Below are 9839 nucleotides of genomic sequence, written 5' to 3'. Positions count from 1 at the left end.
GGCCAGCATCAGATTTGTAAAGGACCTCAGCAGCTTCTTTCTTCCCCTGGCAAGTAGACCCTTGGTTTCCTTTTATTTTCATAGTGGCAGTGGTAATCACAAAAATACAAAATGGAGCAACAATATAGAGAGAACAAAAGAACCCCAATGTATCATACCAAGACTCCTCCTGGTAACCCTATGTTAATTCACCCAGAATGCCTCCATGTTGCTGCAGAGCTATTTCCTCTGCTAGGTCACATCTCCCAGAGGCATTGTGGGATTTCAGATGGCAAGTGACAGTTTCAGCCACCTGAGATCCAGTGGTGAGAGGATCACCTGGCTCCTGTAGCCAGCAATTTAAGCCAGCAGCTCTTTTGTAAATGAGCCCTCCTGAAGGCTCCAGCTGTTGGCTCTCGCCCAACAGAATTCATTCCTGATGCTGGACTTGCTAGAAGTTAATGCTCAACACTGAAATGGTTAAACTGTGTCTAGACTGTACCGTTTTACACTGCAAGGGAAGACTCACATGCTGTATCATAGACTCAAATCTCAATTTACAGAAAGTTGTCATGTCATTGTACTTTACTGGTTAGAGTACTGGATGGAAACTTGGAAGATCCAAATTCAAGTCAACTGTGAACCTAAAAGCTGACTGGTTGTCCTAGGTCCAATCTTTCTCCCTTTACCCGATTTTCCTCACAGGAATGTGAAGATAATGTGGATGGAGAGCCATGTGTGCTGCCTTGTGTTCACTGGAGGAATGATGGGTTATAAATGTAATGAATGAAGAATAAATAGATATATATCTGGAAACATTCATAGTTAGGATAGCATTCATTTCCCTGGAATGCTGGTTTTGAATGTGCAGATTTTTTATTTTTATATGCAGAAATGTATTCTGTCCTATAAACTGTCACTTGCTGTCCGAAGTGGATCTGTCCAGACTTTACTTTTTTGTGTGATAACTAGGCCAATGCTATCCAGACAAATAGGACCTTAGTTTCTATATTGGTATGTTGAGATAGTGCTTATATAGGACACACAAACATTGCTCCAGCATCTCCCATATACCCAGTTCTAGTGTGTGTCAGGAAAGGTTCTGGAAAGGTTTCTTTTTCTTGGACCACAAGTCCTAGAATGCTTCAGTGTGATGTGGGAGCTATACTCCAAAAAAGGAATCTTTCCCAGATTTGGTCAGAAAATGTGAATAAGAGTTCCAGCCACTTTGTATCTTGTATACAAGTAGAAATGGTGTTGTGTGGTCTGGTCTGGTCTGAAACAAATAGCAACAACTTGATCATACCCCTGATCCCTTGCGTCTGCCATTGCATGATCTCAAATAGCTTGGCCGCCCAGCCCACTTGCAATGTGGAATATCTGCTTAGGACTTGGAAGTAACATGTTATAAGTAATGTTACCTATGCTTCATTGGGTGTGGTGTAGTTAAGGAGCATTTAACAGAATCACATTCAAATGTAAGACAATTAGAGTGACATTACTCTATAAATGGTTTCTAGTTACAGTTGACCTTCCACATTTGCGGCTTTGACTTTTGCGGATTTGATTATTTGTGGTTTTGATTAATATGTTCTCTGTAGGAATCTCTAGATCTTCCAGTGCAACTCTGCCAAAAGTTGATGACAGAGTTGAGCTGGAGAACCTACAAGTTCCTAGAGAGAACACTTCTCTGGACATTTGTAGGTCCTCCAGTATGATTCTGTGATAAACCTTTGGCAGATGTTGACTGTAAAGTTGCCCTGGAAGACCTGGAGATTCCTAGAGAGGTGTTCTCTCAGGTAAAAAGAATAGTAGGGTTTTTTTTAATTATTTGCAGTTTTTCCACATTCACAGGGGTCCTTCACCCCTAACCCCAACTTCTTCAGCACAATTGCCAATAAAGGCAGTTTTTCAAATATTTTGAAACGTAAACTTTGCTTCTCTTTAGTACAAAAGCTTTATGTACAATGGTTTCCTTTTTAAATTTAGGGACATGAGATGGATTAAAATAAAATGTTTTTGGCAATCCAGTACAAGTGTGGATAATGAACATCTGGTTAACTACCTTTCTTCAAAGAAAATATACATTTGTGATACAGGTGGAAGAGATTTCTAATTCCATTCAATTATGCTTGAAAAGTTCATGACAGTTATGGAAAACATTAATGATTTTATCAAGCTATGTTTGTTTCGTCCCTGTATGAGGTAAATCGCTATCAAGAGAAAAATCTAGTATTCTGAAAGACTGTTACCTTCACTTAGGAATCTGAATAAGTAGGAGAACTAGAAGATCCCATGTCTGTGCTAGCTAAGTGGTGGCTTGAAAATAATAGCTAATTTTTTTATACATGAGGAGGTTGTATTCCCCCCTCCCCATTCACACATATTGTTCTGGTCAAATATAAAGCAGGTAAGTGACTCTGTTCTGCTCTGCATTGTTATGACAGCCTACCTTCCTACATTGACTGTGTTGTTAATGGTTACAGTAGGAAGTTTATCTACAAACTTGTTTTTTCCTCCTTAGTTTATTTATGAGTACAGCTGCCCAGAAGGAACACCAGTTTCAAATCTCCAGATGTGGCAAGTAGTCATCCTTTCCCAAATATTGGGAAAACATGTTTATCTTTGAGGCTAATGAACTTGGTTAAAACATCCTCCCTTTCATTGCAATCCGGAAGGTTTCACACTACATAATTACAGTTATATGATTCCATTTTACCTGCCACAACTCCGTCTTATGGAATTGTGGGTTCTGCCGTTCAGGGATAAGTATTTCAAATTCTCGGCCAGGGAGCTCAAATGTCTCATTAAACTGACAATGATTACCACATTTGGCTCTGCTGGAAGGGGAAAGAGAAAACAAATGACAGCCTCACATTTTAAGGAATGGTTGTTTGGAGGAGACAGAATGAAAAAGCAAAAGCTGTTCACTAGAGAAAGACGACAGGGACATAGATGAAGTAATTGTTTGAGATAATTACAAGCAAGTAATCAAATGCCACCAAACAGAGATCTGAAAATTAGCTAATGTACACTCAGAGGCAATCTTTAAAAGGTGGCTCCTGCCACCTTGTAGATACATTATAAACAGCGAATAAATAAAGACAAGCTATTCTTCTATAACAAGTGCCAAGTGTAGAAGCACTCCAAGACAGTCCTCACCTCCTTGAGACACCTTGTAGATATGACAAATATAATTGGAATACATGTGGCTGCTCTTGAGAGTCTCTCTGGAATGTAGCTGGAAGAAAATCCAAGCCAGGAAACAATCATTCAGTTTCCACGGGTCTGAAAGTCTTGAATGCATAATTCTTTTGAAGTCAACAGCCTTGAACACCAAATTTTAAATTAAGGTTGGAGAAATTGTGATATTCACACACATGAGGTACTAAAAATATCTTGTGTTAACTCTCTTTACTGCAATTGGTTTACAATTACAGAATTTATGCAACGTTAGCTTTTCCTGGGCTGCCTCATAAACACTTTCTCCTATATTTGGGAATCTGCATAATCAAAACTGAAGTGTGGTGGGACACCAAAGTATTAAAATAACAGGCAGAAATAAACACTACAACTTGGGAGCCTGTCAAAAAAAACACAAAAAAAACCACATAAGGCGCATGGTAAATGACGTGAGAATCATATACACACACTGTAGTTCACTCATAAAGTTTTACCATCTCCTTTCACAGCATAAGTTTTAACACTTAAAGCAGCCATCAGACAGGTGAACTGTGTTTCGAAGTAGGGCTTTACATTCCATTTCCAGTTAACTGCCTTAAAGTATTCTTTAGATAATGAAGATGGCAAAACTTCAAACACCTTAAGAATTTGTGGATGAACAATTAAATCATGAATCAGGTATGGATCCCCAAACCCATTTTACCTCTTTCTCAAGATCTAAGGTATAAGAGAATCTCATAGTAGGTTCCCTGAGGGAATGAGGTAGGGAGTCTATACTGTATATTGCCACGGTACCACAGCAACATAAGACAATATGCTTCCATAGCACTTGACCTCGCTGTTTAAGAGTTCTCTCCTTTCATGGAATAGGGAAGACAAAAACAATCCATTTTGCTATTTATGGCTCTAATAGAATGTAACCTACAACAAAATTATTGCATTGTAGCCCATCTCTAATGGGATTCAGTTCCAACTAACTATCCTTGTGCAGTTCTAGGAAATTAAAAGCGAGAGGTAGGCAGAAAGTAGGTCTTGGACAAATGGTAAATTTTTGAATGGTTTGCAACAGATTGACATGGATTTATGTCTTCCCATTATTTAATAAGAATAGCAAAAAACAAAACAAAACTCTCTTAATTACACTTCCCAAACGAAGAAAGATTTATTTATTTTTTCCTGTTCAAGGACTTTGAACTGTATTCACTTCTGGTACGCAAAACACATATATGGGCACAGAATTCATTACTTCTGCATTTTGCAGCAGGATTCAATTCAAGGATATCCTAAGAACAGGAAGAACTTTGATGGATACACTGAATCTAATCCACAGTAATCTAGTATACTGGTCACACAGTGGCCAACCAGATGCCTATGGGAAGCTGAATAACTGGACATAAACTCAGCTGCATCTCAGTGGTCTAGTAAAGAAGTTGATTTTGCAAACTTGCTAAAAGCTATCAGGGGCTCAAGCAAACCCATTTTCTCTCCCTGTACTCATTCATCTGGGTTTTCACACACACACACCTCCACTTTCATTATCCATGGTTCTTGAACAGCACTAAACATTCTCAGTCCACATTGAGCAATTTGACATTTTTTCTGTTCCTTCCTTGATCCTGAACTTTTTTCAGTTTATAAACATGCTTTTATAAACCCAGAAATTATACATATTGTCATCCCTCTCTATCCATGAATTCCGAATCCATGAATTATATCATCTACAGCTTGAAAATATTTTTAAAATAACCAAATTCCAAAAAGCAAACCATTTCACTATCCATTTATAAATAATACAAATATAATGTAATATTACAGGACATGAGAATGGTAAAGAGAATGTGAGAAGGCCAGAGGAGGTAGAAAAGACCAGAAAGATATTTAAGGAAAAAGGCAAGAATAGGACAGTAGAAGGAGTGAGAGATAAAGAAAGTGGAAGGTAAGGAATAAAAAGGAATAGAAGAGAGAAGGATTTAAATGACATATAGGAGAGTATTAGAAACATAAGCAGGGAGAAGAAGGTAGAAAGAAAAATAACGGAAAGACTAGGCCCCATTCTCACTGGCACTTTTGCGCTAGAGGGAACTGGGAAGCTTCGGTTTCTCCCTCCCTGAATCCCTCCGGAAGCAAGTGCTGACTACCAATCAGGGGTATTTTAACCCGAATGCCCTCTGGGAGAAATCGGGTTTAAAATGAAGGCACCTGGCTGTCAATCAAATTTCAGTTCTGCGATCATCATAGGTGACATTTCCAGAACTCATTGGGACATCAGCAGTGTGCTTCCCCCCTCCTTTTTTTAAAGAACCAGGCACCAAAATGCACACATTTTGTCAAATTTAAAAACCTCGTGTGTGTGTGTGTGTGTGTGTGTGTGTGTGTGTGTGTTGTGGGCATTTGGGTCAGTGCAGGTTATGATCTGCCCTTGGCCCCATTTTCAACCCCAAAATGCAAGCTAATGCCATCTCTGCATCCTGTATCCCCCCTCCTTGCCACCCCAGAATGCCTCATACACATGTAATAATAATAATAATAATAATAATAATAAATTCCTCACCTCAGAATGCCAGAAAAGGATGTGATGCCATGCATTCTTTGCTTTTCCTAAGCTACCCCTGAATTCCTTAGAGACAGAAGCAAAAACATTCTGTGTATCAATTTGCCAATTTGCCAAATTGGAAAGAGAAACCCTGATTCCCCCTTTTTGCCTCCTGTCATTTGCCTCCTGTCAGATTCGCCTTTTTTGCATCCTTCCTCTGGCTCCTTCCTCCTACACCTTCACCCCGATGAGGGGAGGGAATGCCCTGCCCACTGCCCTCCCTCTGACCTAAATCCCTCCCCTGAACTTGCCCCGATCATGATCGGGGGCAAGTTCATATTCAGCAGAACCCGTTTTTTTTCCAAAAGAGACGGCTTTTGCCCCTATTGCAAATGACCCGCGCTAAGGGGCATTTGACACGAAACGCTTGTGCATGCCTCTGATTCGCTTGTGGGAGATTTGGGGCCAATATGAACTTCACGTGAAAGAATCGATTTCTGATTCGGGGTAAAGTGTAGTCTGAATGGCCACTAATATGATAGAATATGTTTAACAAGTTGCTAAGACTACTAAACAGGAGAGTTTTGAGGAAGGGAAAATAAGACAAGAATTTTATCTTTTCCATATCTATCCTTTCTTGTCCCTTTTCTTTTTCTTTTTTCTTTGGGTATTTTTTCCTCTTATTTTCTTCACCTTAGAGGGGGGTAGGTTTTTACATATATAAATAAAGGGTAAAAATAGGATGGAAAAATGATTAAAGATATAGTAGAAGAAGAAACAGAAAGGGGAGAAGAGATTAAAAACAGAAAAGAAGATGGATGAAAGGATACAGTAAAGAGGAAAAAGAGAGAAGGAGAGGAAAAAAAAGAAAACTACTAGAAAACGTATATACAAGATGAAATAGAATGAAATCCATAAAGAAAACAAGAGATGAGTTAGTATAAGATTATGTATTAGAAAGTATGTTGACTGAAAATTGACAAGTGTATACACTAGAGTCTTGATTATCCAACATAAACGGGGCCGGCTTGTAGTCAGATAACCGAATATGTCGGATAATCCAGTTGTCCCTCACCTCCCTTCCCCTCCTCCCTTCCTCCTTCCCTCCTCGAGGCCACGGATGACAAGCCTGGGCCGAGGATGCAGGCTCCTCAGAGGGGCTTGGGTGCTCCCGCCCGGTCCTCCTCTTCCTGGACCTCCCCTTTCCTCCAAAGGGCTCTTTGGAGCTCTTTGGAGGGAAGGGAAAGGAGGCAGGAAAGGAGAGGCCTGGGCACCAGCCCAGTCCTGCTCTTCCTGGACCTCCCCTTTCCTCCAAAGGGCTCTTTTTGGAGCCCTTTGAGGAGAAGGGAAGGGAGCAGGGAAGGCGAGGACTTGGCGGCTGCAGAGAACAGCCCCAGGCCTCTCCTCGGCGGCTTCATTTTCCTCAGGCCAAAGGGAGTCTGCGGAAAATGCAGCTGCTGAGGAGAAGCCTGACCCAAGCAGGGAAGGTAAGTAGGGAACTAGGGAGGGAGGGAGGGAGGGAGGGAGGGAGGAGGGGAGACGAGACGAGGGACTTTTGTCCCCAATCCGAAGTCCCATGCTTCTTCTCACAAAGAAACATGGGACGTCGGATAATCCGGAGTGTCGGATAACTGAACATCGGTTAACCGAGACTCTACTGTAAATGTAATAAATGAATGAATCTTTAAAATAAATAAAAAATTTAAAAAATTATATCCATGGGTAGTCCTGGAACCAAACCCAACAGATACAAAGAGCACACTGTATATCATACATAATGTGATTTTGGGCTTTATTTTATTTCAAGCATTTTTAGCAATGTTCAATTAAATTTTATACTGGTGTTTATACAATACTTCAGATACAACAGCTATCTTTTCTAGATCACTGTTTGATTTGGTTATTGTAGAATTTATCTGATATTTACTCCAACAGTTTTTGCATGGATTGGGTTTGTCTTAGGCCACAAAGACACATCAGATCTCTTGTATTGTCAAAAGGAATTGTCAATATTTTAGTCTAACACTTTAAAATGTTGCTGCACATTTATCTTCAATCAATACAGTACACATGCCTGAGAGTACTCTAGCATGCAGGATGGTAAAGATGCGGGGGGGGGGGGGGGACTTGATTGTGCATCAGAGTACATCTTGGTGTAAACATGGCCTTAGTCATGTCTCCTAAATTAATGGAATCCCCCCCTCAACATGGCTGCCCATTACTGTGTATTTTTAATAACATTCACGTGCTAAACTGAAAAGTCTTTTGATTTCATCTCTATTTACTTTCTTTGTCTAACTGGAGAGATTTCAGTTATATGCTTATAGAAAGATCTGTTCTAAAGTTAACTGATTTAGTCCAGAATTGAACTAATATAATACTGTATTAGATAAAGTAAATTATTTCATATTGCCTATAGTCCAGGGGATATTTGCACATGTGAGATTGTTTAAGGCCCTGTCAAAGTCATTGAGAAACTACTGTATAGGAATGCATACACTCTAACATTTCACAAATGAAAATTAGGCATGAGAGACCAAACAGATTTGTGGCAGTTCCCTTTTGCTTGAGCCCAGTGTGAAGGGGCAGAATTCCATCTTCTCTTCTCCCCTTTAACCAAGTAAAAGTTACTTTTGCATTTTGAACTCAGTTTCCAGCTAAAGATAAAAAGGGAAAGAGGAGGAGGCGAATGAAACTGAGAAAGACAAATTTGAGATAGGAACTAAAAAAGTGATATGATGGAGGACTGTCCCTACATAATTGGGATAGTTGGAAAAAATAGGAATATGTTTTTAGAATGCTACTTTTACAATTTTCAGTTTCTAAAATGAAAATTCACAATAATTTACTACTTTTTCTTGGCAAGATTTCATAGAATCATAGAATCATAAAGTGGAAGAGATCGCAAGGGCCATCCAGTCCAACCCCCTGCCATGCAGGAACTCTCAATCAAAGCATCCCCAACAGATGGCCTTCCAGCCTCTGTTTAAAGACCTCCAAGGAAGGAGACTCTACCACTCTCCAAGGGAGTTTGTTCCACTGTCAAACAGCCCTTACTGTCAGGAAGTTCCTCCTAATGTTGAGGTGGAATCTCTTTACCTGGAGCTTGCATCCATTGCTCCGGATCCTGTTCTCTGGAGCAGCAGAAAACAAGTTAGCTCCCTCCTCAATATGACATCCCTTCAAATATTTAAACAGGGCTATCATATCACCTCTTAACCTTCTCTTCTCCAGGCTAAACATCCCCAGTTCCCTAAGTTGTTCCTCATAGGGCATGGTTTCCAGATCCTTTACCATTTTAGTCGCCCTCCTTTGGACACGCTCCAGTTTCTCAACATCCTTTTAAAATTGTGGTGACCAGAACTGGACACAATATTCCAGGTGGGGCCTGACCAGAGCAGAATAGAGTGGCACTATTACTTCCCTTGATCTAGACACTATACTTCCATTGATGCAGCCTAAAATCCCATTTGCCTTGTTAGCTGCCGTATAGCACTGTTGATTCATGTTCAATTCGTGGTCTACTTGGACTCCGAGATCCCTTTCACATGTAGTCTCATTCAGCCAGGTGTCACCCATCCTATATCTGTTCATTTCATTTTTCTGCCCTAAATGCAGTACCTTACATTTCTCCATGTTGAAGTTCATTTTGTTAGCTTTGGCCCAGCTTTCAAATCTATTATGGTCATTTGGAATTTTGATCCTGTCCTCAGGGGTATTAGCTACTCCTCCTAGTTTGGTGTCATCTGCAAATTTGATAAGTATGCCCCCAATTCTGTCATCCAAGTCATTGATAAAGATGTTGAATAGCACTGGGCCCAGGACAGAACCCTGTGGGATCCCACTGGTCACTTCTTTCCAGGATGAAAAGGAGCCATTGTTGAACAACCAACTACAAATCCATGTAATAGTTATGTTGTCTAGCACACATTTCACTAGCTTGTTTCTAAGAATGTCATGGGAAACCCTGTCAAAAGCCTTAATCAAGTTCAGGGGGAAAAAATCTCTGTCTTCCTCTGAGGCTGAAGGAGTATGACTTATCCAAATTCACCCAATGGGCTTCCAAGACAGAATGGGAAACTTGTACTACTACAAGTTGCAGTTGATATTCTATATAATCTTCCCTTATTTGACAAATCTTTAT

This window comes from Sceloporus occidentalis, unplaced genomic scaffold (assembly GCF_023333645.1).
Source record: "Sceloporus occidentalis isolate IW3139 unplaced genomic scaffold, rSceOcc1.0.p SCAF_3, whole genome shotgun sequence".
In the NCBI taxonomy this organism is placed as follows: domain Eukaryota; kingdom Metazoa; phylum Chordata; class Lepidosauria; order Squamata; family Phrynosomatidae; genus Sceloporus; species Sceloporus occidentalis.
The sequence above is the reverse complement of the archived record's forward strand: the minus strand, read 5'-3'. Positions refer to the sequence as shown.